Genomic DNA, 22,460 nt, shown 5'->3' on the forward strand with positions numbered 1-22,460 from the left:
TGAAACTAAAGACAGAGTGCTAGTAGACAGCAAATAGTTACTCCTGTTAGTATTTCCTAGATGAACGCAAGCAGCTTAATTTTCAGTTGTTCAAAATTAGTTGCTAAATGAAAAAAAAGTTTAGCTGTAATTTTTCCCCCTGGTCAATCATTCATTATTTTGATCTAATACTTAAAATCTAATCAGTGTTGCTGAGAAAATATTTCAGGAAACTATCTAGACAAATGATTTTAATATAAATATTAAGATAACAGCTATTTGTCAATCTGGTAGCAATAAATTGTTATATCATACAGTCATAATCATATACTTCGTTCCGTTTTAATGTGTGATGCTGCACTTAGGAAGCAAAAAATACCTGCATTGATACATGTTTTATTAGAAATAGCCATTGAAAGAAAAACATACAGCAGATCGCAAAGGTTGTTTGGAAATTCCTCGTTTCCCTGACGGCTGTCTTGTGTTGAGGATTCTTGGCTTTGGACTCTCTGGTCAGACACGGATGCAGTGGGCACAGAACGTTGCTTCCCATACCTGTGAGCTGTGTGCTGTTTTTAGCCTCTAACAAAAAAAAATAATTAAAAAAGGTGGGGATTTGGGATACAGGGGGAGTGTCAGGGTGAGATACACAGAGGATTTGACTCAAGGTTTTGTCCCAGTATGCCTGTGCCCATCCCACTCATTAGCTCGAGCTCCCAATAAGCATGTTTTCACTCTGGAAGGGTTTTGCATGTCACATACAGGGCTGTGGTCCCCAGTGCATCCCTGGTTGGGATCTGTGTCTTTGTTCCTCTTGTGCTGATCAGTGGCTGTGACTCTTGAGGAAATCTCAGTACATGCCTTCTCCAAGGCAAGCTGGATTTGTGTTGTCTCTTAAAAATCTTTTTTTTTAAATGTTAATTAAAATAATAAAATTTTAAAGTATATTTAGAAGCTGAAATTAAAATTCTAGTCCTTCAGAAGGGGAGAAAGCACCAATTTCACCATTCAATGAATGCCGTAAGCTGATTTATGGTTTCTTTTGACATTCAGTTATGCGGCAGAGGCAAAGGAGCAGCTGGTAATGTGACCAGTAGAAGTTAAAATAAAGAGGAGGAAATGCTATGGAACAGCAGCAGAGGGGTATTATTAGCTCCCACGCTCTGCTAGAGAAGATCCATGGGATGAGAGAAGCTCTTGAGGAGGCCAGGGAAATTTCCCCAAGGCTCCCATACCCATCTTCCAGGACCTGTGTTTCCCAGTGGGAGCTGCTCTGGACTAGGCTGCACCATGACAGAGATGAAGGGCGATAGATGCAGAGAACTGCTGGGTGATTGCACAGATGGGTCTAATGCCTGCAGTGTGGTTTTGCTAAAAGGGACTTCTTCAGTGTAATTAAATGTGCTGGATAAGAGAGAAAAATCTTGTGAGTTGAGGCAGCTTCGAGAATTAAAAATCAACTTTTTTCTGTGTTGCATTATCATACTGGGCAGGACCAGGGTGACCCTTCATTTGAAGGCAGGTGGCAAAGTACAGACCTGCTGGGCAGGCATTGATGATTGCGCCTGGACTGCAGTGCTCAGAGGATGCCACGTCAGTAACACGGAAGATCAGGATTCCTGTCCTGTACAGCCCTCTGTCATGGGAAATGTGGGCAGTCCCTCTCCTATCCTTACCAAGATTGCCCTTATAGCCCTGAGTCTTGCTCACACATCTCTCAATAAAAAACTGCTCCAGATGTTGATTGCTCTGACAGTGAACCTTCTCCTCCTCCTATCTGACCGCTCACCTCCTAAGATGAGCCATCAACCCTCGTGAGCTCAGTAGGCTGGCAAGGTGTGAGATTCTGTAATGTGTACCAATTCAAATTTCTGCAAGGAGTGAAAAGGCAAGAAAAATTAACATTAGTGAACTTTAAAAACCCCAAACGAAACAAAACCCCCAGAACCTCCCATCCCACATTTTTTAAAACAGAAAGAAGCTCTTCATATAGGAAACTACAGAAGGAGCATTTGGAAGGGTAAAGAGGGAAGAATTCAAACGCTGGAAAAAGGTACATGTGATATCAAATGAGGCCAGGTCTGGCTCAGGATGGTTTTTGTGACCCTTCCCTGCACATATTCCACATGAAATTCCTCTTTTTTAAATACAGTTGAACCATACCCAATACACTGAAGGAGATATTGTTGACGCTTGCACATTGGCATGAACGCTTCCCTGTGTCGGCTGAGGACTCCTTGTGATACAGTGTAAGACCAGTTCACTATTTTCAGAAGTGCATCCTATTGATGCTGATAGTTATTGCAGGAGCAGCTCAGGCATACAACTGCTTCTCAATCCTTTGCAGCTTTTAATGAGCAATTGAATTGTAAAATCAAACCCTTGCAATTAGTCTTGTGCATCTAACATGGCATTTTATGCTATGGAAAGGTCACCCTCACTTGCATTTCTTTTCTTAAGTTCAGCCAGTTCCTTGTCCCTCACTTGCATTTCTTTTCTTAAGTTCAGCCAGTTCCTTGTATATAACAGCCTCCAAATTCCTTTCTGCTGGCAATGCTTTCCAACTCAATTCATTGAAAGATTTTGTATTTTTGTCTCAAGATAGTGAATGAAAATATTTAAAAGTCTGTCTCATAGCTGGCTTTGACAATTTCTGTTAGTAATTTTTCCCTAACCTGATACTTCACTTCTCAAAAATAGTAATTTCTATTTTGTCTTGGCTCAATTTCTCAGGTAATTTATAGTTCCTCTGCTAATCTTTACACAAAAGAAGATTAATGTTTCTCCTGTGTCACATTGTCAAATGGTTTATTAATGTCCAAACATGAGAGATCTCTTACATCAGCTTTCTTTGATAAAAGTTTTCTAGAAAAAAAAAAGTCATATAACTTGGTACATGCAATACTTAGAAAGTTGGTCTATGTTATACACTTGCTTTCCCCTTTGTCTCGTCAAGCGTCTCTCTCCTTCAAGATTTCTTCAAAAGCATTAAATACTTACATCTAATTGCTTGGAGTCACTTATCTGAGCTCTATTCTTGATTATCAGCACAATATTCTTGCACTGTATTCTTTTTGATCAGCTGGAAGCACCTGTGACTTGGAAAACATCATAAATACTTCATGTAGTTTCTTCTGACTTACTTTCGATTCTGTGTCAACCAACCTGGACAGATTAAATTTCTTGAGTTTTGCTTCCATCTTAGTTGTGATCATCTCATATCTTCATTGCCATTATTTATATCACCCTGATCCACCTTGAAAACTGAGGTCAAGTTCTCATTTAAAGCTGTATCTAGATCTTCCTTGATTTATGTCCTTTCTTTCCTCTCCCTTGCTCTTTTCCTGTTATTTGTAACAACAATCTTGTTGCTTTTTGTTCTGAAATACAACTCTTCAAATTTGCAAAACAAATTTGTTCAAATTGTATTAAAAATAGAATAATCTTTTTTATAGTCGGTCTGGTATTTTTAATGTATCTTAAACTTTTTCCTGAGTCTGTTTTGCGCTTTTTAAAATCAAGTGTGTTGTGTCATCTTATAAAGTGGAGTATATTTTATTTGATTAAGAAATAAAAGAGCTTAAAAGGAAAAACAACAGCTCCCACACTGCAGACTGAAAATGAGTTTGTCCTTAGCAAGTGAGATGGTTTTGGCAGCAATCACACTAAACAGGGATTTTCCAATCTTGGCTGCTAACATGAGATTCCTTGTTTAGGATCACATTGCTTGTAGATTACAGAATTGGCCACAGAATAGACACACTACTCAAATGACAGATTTGTCCAACCTGTGCTATGTTACAGGAAACGGGGCCATGTTTTGTAAACCAGAGCTAATATTTTCCATCTGTAACCAAGCACAAGACTGATGAAGGACATAGAGAATATTCTGTAATGGAGAACGACTGCAAGAAGAAATCTCTAGTCTTTTAAAAAAATAATGGCATTTCATTTTTATTTCTTTCATTTCATTGTATTTCATTACAATCTTTCATTGTAGCGTCCTGAAAATGCTGCTCTTTTCTAGAAAAGTGTACCTTAAACAGCCCAAAGCAGCTATGAGCAGATTCTCCAGTGAGATTTTGTAGCTCTTCTGCACTTTTAAGACAAAACATTTCCATTTAGTAGTTGACTTTGTAATATACCTATGAGTATGCACTGTCTAGTCGTTGGGCAAAATCTTGAAGATGGGCCAGTTATGGTGTGCCCCCTGCCCCCCTCCTTCCTACAGGACTGCACAGGCTCTGCCAAATCCGATTTCTTTTCCAGTATACCCAAGCTTATATACGTTATGAGAAAACCAGAATCCTGCTTTACCCTGGCAATCCCCACTGAATGGCCAGTATCTAGCACTTAATCTCCAGATTTGTCACATAAAGAGCTCTTTCTCACATGAAAAAGAGCAATGGTAAATATTTCATGCATGTCCACTTCCACAAATGCCTTAGGACTTGAGGATAGTAAACTTATAGTAGTTATTAATAGATACTTAGCTTATTGTAGTGCTAAAAGGTCGCACTGAAATACTGCTTCCCATTTGGGGAGGAGGGAGATGGACTCTCCTAAACCATTGAAGAGATGGCTCATTGGAGCTACTCCTCTTCTGCAGTCAGTGGACAGACATAATGATGTATGTTTTAGTGAAATAGGTATCTCCAGTGGAGTGGGGAATCCTGCTCCCCCTCAGCTGGCCACTTCTTTTCCCTGATTGTAAAGGAGAACTGTACGTGATCCTCTAAGTTGCTCAGCATCTTGCAGCCTCGCAGTGTTACATGTGAACACCTATCCCAAAGAAAAAGCCCCATGTTACAGATGGGGAGGTGAGCTGTGGGGAGGTAGAGGGACCTGCTCCTCAGTGCTCCCACCCTTCACCTCGCGGTGCCCTGATGCCCTGGGTCCCTGTACAATGTGTTGCAGAGTCCACAAATGGATCAGTGGCAGATGCACTTGTGCCTTTGGATAGCTGTTGGGTTATGGGCCATCTGGTGGGTTTTGTTCCCTCAGAACAAAAAGGTAATGGTGCCTGTTTGAGACATTTTTCTGATTTGTTCTCGCTAGAGGAGAGCTGAGAGCTTGCTTGGGAGATGCTGTTGCATTTTCAAAACTAGTTTAAAGAGAAGGGGGGGCTCTGGCTGGGGTGGTGGCAGGGTAGTGCTCTAGCTGAACTCATCACATGTGGACCAAGTATGTGCGGACAGGAGTTCATGTTTGCAGGACTGGAACCGTGTTTTAGAAGGCATGGCCAGAAGTGCCAGTGTGGAAGTGAGAGCTGTGCAAGATGAAAAAAAGGGCGGGAGGCCCTCAGTGGATGACAGCAGGATGCTCAGTGGATGATAGCAGGATGCAAGAGGGAAGATGCTTCCCACGCTGGGATTTCCAGGGTGCTGAGGCAGTGTACCCAGCAAATGATGCTGGTTTTGTGCAGAACAGACGGCCACAAGTTTCACATTTATGGAAGGGGATTTCTAAAGGGGCAGAATCTGGCTTGACTTATTTCTCTGGATTGTGGTGCTTGCAGCAGTCATGGGGCTGCGTCTTAACCACGGTGTGAAAAATGCTGTACATATAAATTACACAGCCCTCTGTCCAGTTGTATTTAATATCAATGACTGCACAAAGCCCGTGAGTGGCTAGTTCTTTTATTCATAAAGATTGTGTCTCCTGTAAACCACTGCATACACTTCTACCCCAATTTCCATCTGCACAGAGTAGCACATGGCTAATTTAGGACTGTGGTGGAAGTGTACAAGTATCTTAAAGTGCTCCTAGAAAGTAGGCTTTATGTATAAAGATTAGCAAATCACTGGTGGGAAATACAACTCAGTTACATGTTTCATGAGATACAAGGTAGCAGAGGTGACTAGACACTGGATCTGGCTGTAAAATTTCAGTTAGTAATCATGTATTTCTGATATATACAGAGACAACTTATTTAACTTTTCAGTGCTTGTAAAAACATAAAGATACTTTCCAGTAAAGTTTAGTATCAAATGAAATTCTTTTCTCATAATGTGTAACAAACTTTTCAAGGAGGAAACAGCTTGTAGTGATGTTACAGCCCCAGCGTTCTGTAATCTACTGATGCCCTCTCAAGTGAGGGCACTGTTAGTTCAAAGAAGCTGTCATCCTTCCTTAGGTAGTCAGTGTCTATTAAAATTGTGACAGAAAAAATCAGAGACTGTGATTAGGAGGTGGTTCTTGTGGGGGAATGGGTATCTGCTCAAGATGACTGCTGCTCCAGACTGAGGGTCTGGGCTACACTTACTGTAAACTAAGACTTTGAGCAATGGTCTGGGATGTATTGTCATATTTGTAACTACAATTTGAGTGAAGGCTAACAACTCAAATTAGTTTTAAAGAGAGGGTATGAGGTGTCTGTCTAGGGGGTGTGTGTGTGCTTTTCTCTGCATTTTCATCAGGTAAGAGTGAGAAAAGTTTTCCAGTTTGTCTTGAATTTGATTTAGAGTGGGGTTTTGGTTAAGAGCTCTCCTCGGGCCAGAAAGTAGGTCACTTGTGTACTTGGTAACAGTAATTCTTCTAGAGCGAACTGGTATTGTTTTAATGTAATGCCTTCACCTTATGATGCAATAATCATTGATGCTTGGTATTGCTTTTGTTACAGTGAAGTCTAGAGTTGGAGCTTTGCTTAAGTCTGATTTGGGAAACAGAGAAGCCTCGTTATTAACAGTCCACTTTAATCACAGGGAGACGGGACAGCAGAGCTGAGTACAACATCCCACATCTTCAGCCAGGAGGCATTGAAAAAGCACCACTGTGGTGGTTACCGTGTGGGGATGAAATTACATTTGGAATCGGAGAGTTTGTTTGACCTAGATAAGCTATTCCTCCCAAAATGAGAGCCGGTGTTGGAATTGCTAAATGCCACCTTACTCTTTCAGAGCAGGTCCCAGACAATTGGCACGCTCCGTTCACTGGGTCAAGGCTTAGGGTGGTGTTTTTTCTGGCTGGTTCAGATGAAAGCTGGTCCAAATCTGCTGCCTTAGGCCAGTTTTGGCCAGGCACTTTGAGGGCAGACATTAGCTGTCCCATGCACAGCCTGCCCCTCTTGTCCGGTAGGCTGCTGTTCATTTTAGGATTAGTAACAAAGTTGGGAAATAGGGTTGTTTCAGAAAAGTAGAGGTAGCTGAGCCTCCATAACTAGTGGATCTCTTAAATGTTTGCAGCTACAAGTCCAGCTTTAGCAGACACATGCGTTTCTGCTCAGCGTTTGCCAGAAATACCCATGATAACTGTGACTAGGTCTCCTGATTGCGGCTTTATGAGTAGAATCGGAGCGAGCTTTACAGCTGTCAACACACACATTTATTGGGGGGGAACATAGTCCTGCACAGGCAGGATGAGAACCGGCACTTTCAAGAACCTGCTTCTCTTTGGGGCAGCGTTAAGTTTTGGTTTTTCTAAACTGAACTAAACACTTCTGTCGTATTAAGGCAGTGGTTAGTGCTGCGATGGAGACTCCAGCTCAGAAAAGCCAAGGCTGTTCGTTCAGTTCTTCGATCCTTGTACTTAAAGTTGGACGAGGAAGAGAAAAATACTTCATCATGCCCGGTGTTGGTCAGGGATACACTGTCTGGCTAAATAGACCCAGCCTTGTAGCTGCCACTGCCAGGACCCCAGCTGGTCCTGTAACTGGTTTGCTAGTTTTGATTCAAGAAGGAGTTACCAAAGGCTAGATCTAGGGACAGCTAAAGCCCGACATTAGCAGTGGGACTGCAGACTTGCTTCTGCTTTTTGCCCTGCCTTTCAGGTTTAGGCTAGAGGCTGGGTCTGGGTGTGTGGTTGTCTAGTGACTCATCCTAGGGCAGTGCTTGCAGGTGGGATTAACACTGGATTAAGTAAAGATATGGGACCAGAAGGAATTAAAACACCTTATTTGTTCAATTCTTCCCATTGTTTCCCATTTTGGGAATACCCTAACAAGCTGGGACATTCCTTTTGTGGGTGATACGTGAATCTCCAAGCAGAACTCTGACCCTTTACATTTCTTTTCAATGGTAAATTGTTATTTATAGCAAGGAGTTTGACAGAGGCTGTGGAATTATTGGCTGTATGTTTTAGAAAGCATGCCAAACCAGGAACAAAAATAATTTGGATTCAAATTCCTGTAAGACCAAGCTCTGCATTAGCTCTGCTGCTATTCATGGGGTCCATAAAAATTTGCATTAAAGCCTTTTAGATTTGTTCAGTTCTATTATCTTGCAGAACTTGGACCTTTAGCCTAATTAAACCCCGGAAAAATAAGAATTGGGTGTAGCTGGAAATTTGATAGCAGACATGGAAAAGATAGTACGTAAACTGTTAACTTGCTGCCACATAAGGACACAGACAGGAGGCGTATATGGAGTGAAGGGGGACTGTGGCATTATCCTTTGGGAAAAGGTGGTGTGTTTTGCAGAGCATTCTCCGGGCTGAGGAATGACCTAGGACATCCTGGAGACATACCTGGGCACCAAGTCAGAGTCATGCACAAACACATGGTAAGGGACTGACTTGCACTTGGCCTTTACCGTTCACTTTTCCGTTTGTACATCAAGTAGGTCCGTCACCACAAAGGCAAATGAAGAGGCTACCATTCTCCTGTGGAGTGAGAGTGAGCTCCTGGGGTTAGGAAAGTCAGGGAGCAGGCAGTAAGAAAAACTGTAGCTAGATGGGATTGTAAGATGCTGGGAAAACACTAGAGAAGAATAGGGAAAACAGCTGTAATATTTGTAAATATTACCTGCATCAAACTACACCGATCTTGGTGTTGTGAAAAGCTTTAGCAACACTTTGCAAAGAGTTAGGTCTGCAGTGAAATGGGAGCAGATGAAGACAGGAAGTGATTGTGCTAAACACCCAAAAGGCTTTACCCTTCCAAATGTTTGTGGGCCAGCTTGAGTTGTCCCTGTTTTGATCATCTGCTTGCTGCTGAGTATTTTACCTTTCCTCCTTGGACTTTAATGGAGCAGCAGTCTAATAAAGGACTGGATTTCTTTGCTTTCTCTCTTTCTTTGCTTTCTCTATTCTGCTAATACCCTGTAATACCCTGAGCTGAATGTCCTTGCAAGCAGACCTAAAGCATGTCTCTGAGCTTTTGGGAGACCTAGTAAGGGTCCCTGTAAGATACTCCCAGGGGTCCTGTTAGACTAGAAATGGGAGTTTTGGTGTTGCTAAAAGGTCAGAAAAATCAGTGTTCAGTTCCTTTCCTCATAAACAGAGAGCTTGCTCAGCCCTGCATGCTGTGGTGGACTCTGCTCAGGTCCTTTGTGAGCCTGGGCTTTCCCAGTCTCTCCCCTATTCTCCAACATATTTGCTGTGTGGTTAGCCCAGGGCTGCACGTGTTGAAGCAGAAGGTCCTGGGGGCCATTCCCCCCCCCGTCTCCCTGGGGCATGTGTTGTACACACTTTCCTCACCACAGGAGAAACTCCCAGAGGCTGATATTTGGCATTGCCACATTGCCATGACCCTTCCATGACAAGAAGAAAATTTCAGTCACTTGCCTCATTGGGTTGCAAACCTTTATGAATACCGCAACTAACAGCCCGGGTAAGTGGAAGATTAATTTCTATACCACCTGGCAACAAGCTGTGGATTAGGCTGCTGTCCCTCGTGTGGGTTTAATGTTGGAGGAATGGGGCACTTGAGTACCCAGACAATCGGCCTCTTGTTTAAACAATGAGCTTCTCGGTCTTGTTAGCCAGTGCTCTTAAATTTTCATTTTATTCTGGTATGCAGGCTTGTGTGATGTGGAGAATTGCTTCAGCGCAGAAAGACTGCAAACCTGTTCAATTGAAGGAAATGCTCAGATCCAGCTGTTGGCATCCCATGAATGCCAGTACTCCTCACAGAGTAAATAAGACTGACACACTCTGCCATTGGAACAGATACGACAATTTGCGCCTTAATTCTCCTGAAAAAAGAGCCTTTGTTGGGGAAGGACGGTTGGGGAAAAGGGGAGGAATGCAAAGCTTGGTGCAGAAAATGCCCAGCAAGACGAAGTCTTCTCCAGATAACAGTGAGGCCCCTATAGCATGAGCCTAGTAACAAGGGGCCATAAGAAGCACGTACAGTAGAAGCTCCTGTTACAGCTATAGAATTGTCTTGTAAATTTTGAATGCTTTCCTCTCATGAAAAACCATATGTTGCACAGTAACTTACCCTATGCTTTTGCTTCCAAGAAACAGGCTAACAAGCATAGCTGTAGTAGGCATGCACTCGCCGTGTGTGCAGGACCATGCTCAGCACAATTTGTGTCTGATTTTTCAGTTGGCTTGGCTTGGGTGACACGTTGCTGCATGCATTTGTGGGTGACAGGATTGTTTGGGCAGTATTGGATGGTCAGCTGGTTATGGCAGAGGTCTCCACGGAGCTTACACACATTTTTTCATACGTCAAAGATCTTTTATACCAAAGAAGATATATCTATACATGTCAATATATGTTTTATAAAGTATATATGATACCATTTTCGTATTTATAGCTGTAGCAGTTTCAGTAGGTGCTGAATATGCTTCAGCTACAAGGCACAACAGTCGACCTAATACCTGAGACTGGGTCAGGGGAAGGAACACGTTGGGATGGGATAAACCACAAGAAGAAATGATTGACCCAGGCTTCAGCTGAGTGGCAAGAGCCATGTCCCCAGAGGTGGTAGAGCCTTGCCCCAGAGTAGGGGCTGGAAACCTCTAGTCTGCCAGTGGGAACTGTTGTGTCTCTGGAATGGAGCTCTCCCCACTCCTGCCGTCTCTTCCCCCTCAGCCTCATTTTGTTCCCCATTTAAAAATCAAATGCCTGACTTTGACTTTCTTGCCAGGTTGAGAAAGGGTCATGTGCTTTATATGGGTGCAGAAGAGGCATCAGCCACTGGGCCAAAGCTTTGCAGCTTTTCTAATGCCTGATGCTTGTTTCAGGCAGCAGCCGAGCCCACAGCCTCTAGCCCAGGAGTTGTGCTGAAGAAATCCTCTCTGCACATGCCCAGCCACCCAAATCAACCTTTTCTGGTGGATGGTGAAACACTGGAAGACCTTTGAAGGAAATAGTTACCACATGGTAAATAAGCGAGGTATGAATTGCACTCCTTGTCCCTCCTTCATTTATTTATTATTGTGTATTTTAAATACACATTACCAGTAAGAAAGTGAAAGAGCTGCTTTGTAAATTAAAACAAATACTTCTAACATTCAGCATGATATGATGTATATATGCTTTTCTTTCAGCTAAGTTAAAACAGCAAAAACAGAGAAGAGCTGTGGTCCAGTTGATGAGGTGGTATAAAGCAGAACTGGGACACTAAGGTGAGTGGGCTGAAAACAAGCACTTAATGCCTTCCCACAATCTTCCTCTGTGTTTGCATCAACTTACTGCATGAGAACACAGGGTAAACAGTTAAAAGCATCCACACAGCTCTGGAGCCAAAGCCCCATTGAGTTTTTGGTTCCTTAACTAGCACAGATGCTTTAAAGCCTTCTGCCCCAGCAGGCAAGCAGCCTGACAATACCCTTAGACAAAAAGGAGATTGTTGCAGTGAGGAATGTCTCCAACCATTAACCTTGCTTTGGATTTAGGTTTTTAAGATGTGCTGCCATGAGGATGAAAAGCAGAATGCCCCAGGGGCTACAGTTCTGTCCCACCACACTTAAGACATGTTCCTGCACCCTCAGCATCTCTCCTGCTGCGATGGCGGTGCTGCATAGGAGCAGTCTGCCTTGCCTGCACCTTCAGGACCGTGGCCGACAGGTCAGGTGGGCCTTGCTGTAGCAGAATCCTGCTGCTGTGTGCCAGGGAGCGTTACCCCTCCACCTCCCTCAGCAGGGCTTCAGTTCATGCAGGGCAGTGCTGCGCAGTGACAGGGAGCGGGACACACACAAGTCTTCCAGCCTTGAAAAAAACCACTAGTGGAGCTGCAGGCAGACTCCTGTTGCACAGCAGCCAGACTGGCTGGCACCCCAGCAGGGCACTCCATCCCCAGACAGCTGCAGCCAGCCATGACAGCACCTGTGCTGGCAGGAGGGAGGGGTATGCGATCTGTCAGAGCAAGCTGGAGGGCAGCTGGGGGGAACCGTAGTGGCACCCATGCACTTCATGCACTGCACAAACTGCTCATGCTGTAGAAGTGAGACACCAACCACTTGTGCAGGCCACACGTGAGGCACAGAACACACAACACTCACACTGGAGCCAAAACCCACTAGTGCACAGCACTTGTGCACCGCACACAGGGAAAACAGAATAGGTGTATGTATGCTGCACACTGGTGACACACAGTGGAAACAGGACCTGTCTGCATCATGCAATGCACAGGTGAGTGACAAAGAAGGGGGTTGTGCACTGTGTGCCACACGCTACACACACATGCACCCTGATGCTTGTGGGTACATGACATTCATGTGCCATAATACACAAAACACTTGCACTACACACTGAGGCTCCACAACATTTGCTGCACACAGGCATGAATCATCCCACATGTTATGCCCCACACAACAGCACATGTGCTACACAAATACACCACAGACATAACATAGCACAGATGCATGTTGTATACAAAGGACACTCCACACACATGTGAAACATACATACAAGCTGCTTATGACAAACCATACCTCACAATACCAGTCCCCTAAACACACACAGCCACATACCACACAATATATGGCCATTGTACCCCTGTGCCCCCCACCCCCCGCAGTGTTGCTTTATTATTATATTATTGGACCCTCTACTCACCTCAGATACTTTATTTAAACAACATGCCCACATGCTGTACAGACACTCCCAGTCTGTCCCCTGACAGCAGCCTGCCCTGCCACTTGCCTGTCAAACCCCACTGTGCATTAGGGATCGCTTTTACAGTTCAGGTTTCCCAGCTACTTAGCTTTCTTACACTGGTGGGACTGAGAGGAAGCCAAAGCAAAGTACATCACCCCCTAGTAGGAGACCTAAGAAAGCAGCATCCATCCAGTACCACTCAGATGTCCTCCTTTCCTGTGCCCCTTGCCTTTAACTACACAGTAATCATAACGTGTGCCTTTGACTACCTCAGCCTTTTCCCTTTCCCAAGGCATTTATCCCTGTGACCCTCAGCAATACCAGTGTGCTTTTTAAGCATCACTTGAGGTAATGCTGGAGTTGGTATACCAGTGTGTACGCCAGGCACGGTGCTAAAGATACATTCGGACAGCAGAGCAGTAGAAGGCTGTAGAAGTTGGAGACTGACTCTTGTTTCCCCCAATTATTTAGTAACTGCAGTCCATTTCAATGACTAGAATGTATCTGCTCCACTTCACTTGTCTGAAGAAAATAACGAAACCCCACAAACCACATAAGCTTTTATACCTCAGCATTACAGTACAGCAACCATCCTTCTGCGGTTTGGGCTTCAGTTTGGCTGACTTAAGTTATAACTCTGGTCAAAACTTCATTTCATTGGCCCAGTACAAGTACTCTTTCTCAAGTAAAGCATTTCATCTAGGCAAGCTGGTTATCAACACACCCTCTCTCCCCTTTCAGGACAAGCAGCCACACACTCCAACACCTTCAGCTAACGTTACCTCCACAGAAGCAAGTCAGAGGTAGCCCCAAGCAACTCAGTCTGTGCTCGTGCTGTGGCGCAGCAGATGCTCAGCCATGAGAGACAGTCAGCCTGCTTCTCTGTGTAACCCAACTCCCCCGTGCCACAGCTTGTTTCAGCTGTCATTGGGCCTTAGCAGGAATGCTGCAGGACAGTGCTCCTGGCTACTAAGCATAGCTTTGATGGTCACACATCTTTCTGCTCCCTCTGGGCACATGCATTCGTAGGAGGCAGATGCTCTGCACACCTAGCTTTCTTATATCTTAACCCTTCCCGGTGGTGTTACATAAACAAAGCTTAGAGCAAGAGCTGCGTTTTCATTGAGCCTGGACAGAGTAAAGCACCAGATTGCTGTGGTGGAAACCTGTACTTTAAGAAACCAAAGTCATTAAGCGCTATAAGCTGCTGCATATTCTGCATTAGGGTAGAGACCTGAGCGCTGCCATGACCCACTGTCCTTGCAATCAAGTACTGTACGTAGCCAGGCACCCCTGAGCTGCCTCCCAGTTGGGGCTGCAGGACACCATCACTGGAGACTTCTGAGTTTAGGACTACTAGATCTGGATGCTTCCCTCTCTCTGTGCTCAGACAGTTTCTGCCTCTAGCATCTGAGACCCACATTACAAAAAATTCAATAAACCATTACATTTTGCTTAGCTAAAATTCATTTCAGTTACAATACTATGAAGAGAAAGTACCCATAGCACTTGGCAGTTAATGCTTATGCAACAGAAGGGACCACTACGGTAAGACACCAGTCAAACCCATCACACCCATTCTGGTTCATAAAGCTTATGTTAAGACAAGCAGTTTCCAAGTGAGATAGCATGTTAGTTATGTTACTAGGATCATTCATCAGGTTACTCACTCATTGTCTTATACTGGTGAATGCCCCCTTGGTTGTTTGTTTTGTTTTGGGTTTTTTTTTTTTTTTTAAACTATTTATTCATTGAGTCAGACACAGGAAAGTGCACTCTCTGGTGGATGGCTGTTGGGGAACAGAGTGACTTTCGAGTGCTGAAGGACTCCAGAGGGGAAGAAACCACTCACTTGTGGCTTGAGGAACCAGCATGAGAGCTCAGTGTGGGGGAAGACAACAACTCTACCTGCAGAGTTTATGAAAACCATACACAATGAACAACTCAGAATTGCCACATCAGTGGTACAGACCTTCAGTACACGAGACTGCCTCCAGCTATACCTCTCTGAGGGACTGCGACCTATGTAATGAGTATTAGCAGTGGAGTGGTACAAGGCAGTTTCTCCCCAGGCCACACCGAAGGGAAAAGACACCTTGGATCATTTGTTATAAGCGACAACAGTTTAAATTACACATCCAACTCCTGTTTTGGAAGGGATTTTGTTACCACTGAGAAAGAATGCTACTGCTGGTAGGAGTGAGGGGGACCTGCACCCCTTGCTGGTGCCGGGTCACACAATGTGTGACAGGTAACACAATATGCGCTGGTGACTTGTCCCATCCTAAGACTCAGGCAAGCCCACTGCAGCCCACCGGCCTTCCCAGGAAGCCTCACAGACATGGACACGTACACTCAGCAAGCAGCCAGAGAAACCGTAATCACATCAAACACTAAGTTCTCACAAAAACCCCAACTTTAAATTTTATTCAGACTTTGCATGCTAGCATAGATTAGGCAGTTACGGTATAGCACAATTACAGTATAGCACCATGAAGTCAAAACACCTGCTGAGCTACGACCACCCTCACCTGAGCTTCTGTGAAGTACAACACTTTGACTCTATTGCCTAACCTTGAGTTTAGTTCACCTTAAAAGCAAGTTTCCATGCTACACTAAATATTCTGAAATGTATATGCTAAGGTATATAATTCTCAACTTCTACATGCTTAAGCACAAAACTAGAGTCACAGAAACTGAACAAAAGCATCTTCAGAGGTCATCTCGTTCTTCTGACCATTATTCTGTAGCTCAGATAAACCTACAACAGGCTGCATAGATTTACGGGCATCCACACCTGACCCCTGCTTGCCAGCTACAAAATGCACTCTGTAAAGCCCCCTGTGAAGTCTGTAGATAAAGCAGCGCTGCATAATCTTATTTCTAGGGAGATCTGTTGTATTGTTTAAACTTACTCCTTTTCTTTGGCAGCTCTGTTTCATCTGTCCTTCTCCCCTGATGGAGGCCAAACAGATAAGTTTCCTTTATTGCCCCCCTTTGGTGTCATGTTTTCTAAACCCACCTGTGGATTTAACACCAGTGACCCAGAGGAAGGAGCAGCCTCCTCCATCTTAGCTTAATGGCCAGAAGACTCAAGCAGCAAATCCCCCTGGAGTCAGTCATTTTTATCCTGTGACCTAGGAGACATCATCCAAGTTGCAACATGAATGATATTTCTGGAGTGAGACATGAAATATTAATTACTGGAGGCTGGGCCCACGGAAAGCATTCCTTCGATCACCGACTCCCACTAAGGGCAACAGGGACTTTACGCGTCATAGACACAGCTGTGTTCAACTGGTCGAGTCCAAACTGACAATTGTCTAGAGATACCTATGAGCATCCTTCAGCAGGATGATGAGCATCATCCAGTGACAGTAGACAAGTATACTTTTGGGTACTTAATTGGTTAAATAATTGTGCTTTCTGTAGAAAATAGAAGGTTTTCCTGCTGCTTAACTTATTTGTGATATTTGAATTGGTTGCTTATCTGTCACGATACACTCTGGCTGTATTGCTCTAATCATCTAGATTAGCACAGGTTTATTCTTGCTTCTACCTGGCACACAATCATTTGTCCCCAACTCAGAAACGGAGAGGGCAAAACCAAAATGACCCCGTTGGCCCCATTACTGTGTCAGTCATCCTCAGCCAGCAAGGCTTGTATGCCAGTTACACCACACATACACAGCTTGCTGTTGGGAGTTTAACACACATCTTTGCTTCCCAGGGTTTTACAGAACTCTTGCCAGTCACTTTACAGAAGTACCATTTACTTGGCCCCACTGTCCGAGACCACTTTTAGCCCAGCACTCCGCACACGATGGTTACAGCTAATAAAGATACTTTTTCTAAGCCTAGGAATAGCTTTGGAGCAGCTGCCTTCACTGAAAGAAAGGCCAAAAAGACTTATTTTGCCCTTTTCCTCTCCAGCATGTAGACACATAGTATGTTCTGGAGACCGAATATTTGAAACAAGAGATAGTCATTTGTCTTTATGGGCTGCATCAAATGGTGGATTTAAAACAGTTGGAAGTATACAGAGCAAGGGTAGGAATGGAGAAACTTGGTTTGCTTCCTTGGTAACAAGATCTACAGCACAGCAGGAGAACAGAGCATGATAATTAGGGAATTACAGCTGTTAGTCACAGAAAATATGCTGCAGTTGCAGGTCAGGGACCTGAGGTTGCGGCACAGGAAGGAAAACTGTAATTTAGAGTCTGTGAGGAACTCTCTGCATGCATTAGACTTCTTGCTACTTATAGCATCTCTACACCTGTTTTCCAGAGCGGAAATCAAACAGACAAGAACATAGATCGGCAATGAGCACCAATAAAATAGTTTCTCTACAAGAGTCAGGACAAAAACTACTTTCATAAGAAATACTTTTCATAAGAAATAATGGATATTCCACCAGCTCTTGTTCATTGCCCCTCCTCCTCTGTGGGCAACCCTCTTTCTAAGCAGGACAATTACAAGCATGAACTTTAGGATGACAGGGAGGACAAAAAATTTGATCCACGGTTATTCTGGGAGGTAAGAGCTCTTGTAAGCAGCAGCAGTTGTTACAAGGGAACACGAATCCCAGTGAAACTCGGCTCAGCTTGGAGACCCCCATGTATTAAGCCAGAGCCTTGCCTTAGTTCCCTGCAAGCGGTAGCTGTTCCTGAAGGGAACTGAAGGATATACAAAGGACACTACAAGCCTCAGATGGAAGACAATACCATTTTATTTTCCTAGCTTTCACGTTACAAAAAAAATCCCCAAACCAAACGCCAATGCCAATCAGGCCCAAGAACAAGCCCAGAAACCTGCAATAACATCATTAAAGCAACTCCAATTGTCGTTTGCCCAAAAGCCATTTAAAAGAGACCTGTTGGTATAGCTCATGACCAAGACACTCACCAAGCACCTGCTGTGAAGCGCTATGGTACCTCCTCTTCTTCCATTGCAAGCTGGTCTCATCCCAGAGGACCAGGATGTGCTTTAGCTACCGCACACCAGAAACATCATCCAATTTCAGCTGTCCCCAAAGCTGGACAAGAGGCTGCCATGACCACACACTTTGAGGTGTATTTTTATCTGGACAGAGACCTTATGGCATTTTCCTCATCATACCCCAGGGGAAGTTGTACGCAAGCCAGGTCCAAAGCAATTTGAAAACTTGACTCCCATTTTAGCTGAGAAAAAATGGCTTTTCCAGACCTTGAATGGTGTTAAGTTTTAATATTCTTTCAGTGAGCGAAGTAAATTCATAGACGCTACAACATTCACACTGCACTGATATACATGACTCCTGGAAGAGCTGTTCAATCAAACTTGTGTGCATTACTGCAACCTTCGATCCAGCTAAATCTTCCGTAAGGAGTTTCTCATTGCCATTCCACTCGAGAGTGGAATTTTTATTTGTCTACTTCTCCAAGTCTGTTCCACCCTTTGTTCCACACTGGCCCCATTTAGGTTTAGGTTTTTCAGATAATCTTTCTTTCCTAAAATTTCAGCGTGTGGAAAAGCATCTTTCTTACTTCTCTGTCATTAAATCAATTTGCTTTAGAGACAGAGAGCTGACTCTTAGAGGTGAGAGCAGGAGCATAAGGGAACTTGAGGGAACCTAAACTTGACAAGGAACAGAAGAAACACCCACCACGCCCTGAGGCTGATGGAGAGCTGGCAGCCTCTCTTCTTCAGCCCTGCACCTGTACAGCCTGACCACACCACTCAGATTCAAAAGCCAATACCAGGAGGCCACAGGGCTCAAAGCTCTCCATTGGGCACAACTTGCTCATTTGAGTGTTAATAAACATTTATTAAGACTTCCAGCATTCGCCTGCTGCACCAGCTAGTGGCTTTGCATCACATCTAAGCCAAACTCATTCTTTCCATAGAAGAGCAGCTATTAATAACTTCCTATTGCCCAGCCCAGACTGCTGATCAGTAGCCAGGCCTCCCCAGTTCTCCTTGAAGGCTGGCAGCATGCCATGCAGATCAACTAATTCAAACTATTTTGGGCAGGAAGGTATTTCAGTGTCCTAGACCCTCAGATAGCCCTAAGCCAGTGTTTCAAGGTGATACCACATGAATTAACTCACTGCTCTCAGTTGTGCAAGGTGTCACAGCAAGAGCTCAGGGGTGAGAAACCCCCCTGGGCTCTGGGGTAAAACCCCGCTCCTGTACGTCATGGTTTTTTGACTTTCTGACCTCTGGGGAGCAGTGGCAAGCACTTACCAAAGGGGTAAAACACTTATTCTCCCTCGTGAGTTGCCCAACCTAGGACCTGTGCCTCACTCAGTCTTGCAGCCTTTTCAGAGCTGCTTAACCATAATAATGTGATACCTGGTTTGAAAACCTTCCAGGGGAAGACTGCCATTTGCATTACGAGTCCCACGCAGCGACTTGCCCAGGACGTACCTACGCCCACTGATTTTCTTGCTGGTACCTGTGCAGTCATTTCTCTGAGGGAGACAAGGATTCACTAGGTCTTGGTGCAACACCAAGATATATTTCAATATATAAGCCAATATATCTCAGTAAAGTTTCAAGTCCATCCTGATACTGCCAAGTGCTTGATGCCATTTTTAGGAAGCAGAACAACCAAGTATTTAAGGACAGATCCTTCCTCAAATAGACAAGAGCCAATCTGCAGCTGTTTCTTGGGAAAGATTTTGCCAGCACTACAAATGCTCCACATGGAAGTGGAAAGATGCTACTTCTGGGCAATAAATGCATGTTAGATGACACTGCCACTAAATATACCTGGTGACTGTTAGCACAATTGTTTTGCTTCCAGTCCAGCTCCCTCTTTGGTGTGGGCAGCAAGGGCATCTTAAGTGAAACAGCCCCAAAATGAATTTAGTTTAATTACTGAGTGTGAAGGGTGGGTGCAGGGAAGAAGGAAGGAGACCCAATATTAAGTGTGGAAATTAATACAAAAAGCTGCTGGGATATTAATAGTGTGCTGAACTAATAAGATGCAGTCAAAGCTATGAAGTTTCTGTAACACTGCAGCAGCTGCTACTGTGAAGTAAGACACTAGAGTGGATCTGTGTATTTACAGCAGTTATCTGAAAGCCTGGGCATGTAATTCCACTTAGAATCCCCACCAACACAAATACATTAAAAGCAGACCCAAAAAAAGCTCCTGTAAACCCACTAAGCACAATAGCAAAAGTTTCCACAAGAAATAATTCATATCATTACAGCTATTCTCACATACACGGGCTAAGAGCCCTGCTGGACCAAACATGGCACAGAAGCTCTTGTTAAGAGCAGCCCAAATACCTTCCAGCCCTCCTGATAGCTTAAAAAGCCTTCTGGGACAGAACCTTTAACATAAAGTCTGCCCCACAGAAGTTACGCTAAACAGTGACTATTTAAAAACCTTAGAACCACATCAGCCTGCTTTTTTTTTTTTGTTTTGTTTTCCCCATGCACCTACAGGCGAAGTTGGTTTGTCTATTAAGAGATGAGGCATCTGTTTCCTTCAAGAGATCGATTATGGAGACAAGAAGCCCCTTCAGCTGTCTCAAGACCTGGGAGGCCAGCAATGCCTGCAACATTCAGGGCTATACCAACCACATGGAGAAGGGCCATCAAGGCCCAATTTCACACCTCTGAAGGGAGAAATCAAGTTTTTATTTGGAAGCATTACCTCTACACTGGCAGAGAGAGGACAGTCGGAGAAGGTCAAGGATGTCAGCCCTGCACAGACTGCTGAGCTAACAAGCAATGCCACTCACTAAGTCTTTGAGGGGTTGGTGCTGTTAGCAGCCCCTCAGCGGTAGGTCTGCCCTAGAGCCCTTGCTTCGGAAAGAGCAGGGGTTTGCAGCCTAACACAAGATGCTGAGCATTTGCAGGATTGCTTCTCAGCTCTTGCTCTTCCCCAGACACGCGCTGCAGTTACACTTGCAGATGTTGAAGTAACTTGGCCTGGCTGCTTGGCAAGCCCATGTTAGACCTAGCTGCAATTCCTCAGTGCTTCACATTCTTCTGTCTGCTTGGAAGAACCGATGGACATTTGAGAGGCATCAAGGCCTTGGAGAAGGAAGTAGTGCAAAGGTTGTTTTGGAGACAGCCCTAGCAGACAGCTCTGGGCCGACTACTCAGGTGCTCTAGGCTCATAAGCCTTCGCGAGGTAACCAGGACAAACACTTTCTTCTGGCAGCAGATCGCAAGAGGGATCCCAGTGCAGAGAACAGGCCCAGGCAGAGAGACACATCCCCGCTGAGCTAGGGCAAGGCTCACAGCACCTACCACACAGGGCAGGAACTCCCTATGCTAGCTGGTAGATGGCAGCAACATGCTCACTAACAGCTCTGTTGTGCCTTCTGTGCTCAAAAGCTACCCATGCATGGGCTTCTATGCGTTACCACAACCTTGCACAAGGCTGAAGAAGTCTACATGGTTAAGATCCCTTCACAAAGTACAAGAAAAGAGGTATTCAGTGAACCCTGGGAGGGATGGGATGGACACAACTCAATACACCACACACGTGGCACCTGCCATGCTAGCAGCACGCTAGGAAGAGCTGCCACCAGAATAGCACAGTACTGCTACTGCCCAGAAACACTGCAGCTCTGGGTATGATCCCATTATGGAATGATGAGATAAGCACATAATATATTGTGGGTTTGAGGAGATGAACATGGTCTTTATACAAGACAACTGCCGTCAGACAGGATCACCATGATCCCCTTGGACTCCTCTGATGAGCAGTAGCCCTGAAGTGCCTAAAGTCCTCGCCACGGGTAACTATTCCAGGGAGAGCTCTCTGGAGGCTGAGCAGCAGCCTAATGTTACATAGCAAGACACTAAGAGAGTAACAAATGCCATTTTGTTAAGGAAACTTCAGAGAAGAGTTACACTTCTAAAGACTCGGTTTAAGCTTTTGTCACTGGCAGGGAAGGGGAGAAATTGGGTTACCTAACTGCTGTTACAGCAATTATGAAATGGAAGAGACCAATGACTTGAAGAGAACATTGCAGTTCATAGCAAAATTCCACTATGTTTTTCATTAGGTGTGTCCAATTACTTCCAGTATAAATTAGCCAGCCAGTTGAAACCAAGTTTGCAGAAAATGAGTTTAACACTATTATCAAGTGGAAAAAAAGAAAACAAGGAAAGACTTGTTTCCCACAAAACAGTCACAGAAGTCTAAAGCAACCCTGGAGATCTCTCAGGCCCTGCAAAGTCTTTCAGGCTTCCCGTGTGCTTCACTGACAAGATCCAGTGGAGCACCTGATGGTAAGTTTGTGCAATAGTTATAGGGGAAAAAAAAAAAAAAAATAAAAAAAGAGCTTACTATGAAGTCAGCTCTGGTAGAGCTGACTTCAAAGTGCACTTTCAGGCTGCTGAGCAACTGCAGATGCAGGCAGATAGCTCATAATAGTATTCGACCGCCTTACTCATACAAAGTGTTGCTAATAGACCATGTAAGTAACTACAAACCTTCTCCCCGGTCATACTGAGTTCACTGACCACGTCGCAAACTAACAAGTCAGCTTCAGCTCCTTCAGTTAGATCAGAAGGCAGTAGGCCACAGAATAGGAGCGATACTGTGCAAATCCCTACCATTGGTATGTAGGCTGTAGTTTTCTCTGAAAATTTAGGCCATCCTGCTGACTCTGACAAGTTTCTTCTAGAAAACCATGAGGTTTCCTATTGTGTATGTAATATCCAGCTCCAAAAGCAGAGAGTACATCATCCTGTTTGCAGT

General features: G+C 44.3%; 1 long non-coding RNA gene across 3 annotated transcripts in view; it reads right to left on the minus strand.

The window, feature by feature from the left end:
- Positions 1-215: 215 nt before the first annotated feature.
- The window catches only part of LOC129736982 (uncharacterized), a 69,020-nt gene continuing 46,775 nt past the window's right edge, over positions 216-22,460 (minus strand). For 2 of the 3 annotated variants that reach the window (XR_008734237.1, XR_008734236.1), the window contains one exon: positions 216-15,885. This is a non-coding gene — a long non-coding RNA (uncharacterized LOC129736982). The remainder of the gene's footprint in view (positions 15,886-22,460) is intronic. The other variant, XR_008734238.1, reaches the window with a different exon arrangement.

Source organism: Falco cherrug, chromosome 10 (genome assembly GCF_023634085.1).
Source record: "Falco cherrug isolate bFalChe1 chromosome 10, bFalChe1.pri, whole genome shotgun sequence".
NCBI lineage: Eukaryota > Metazoa > Chordata > Aves > Falconiformes > Falconidae > Falco > Falco cherrug.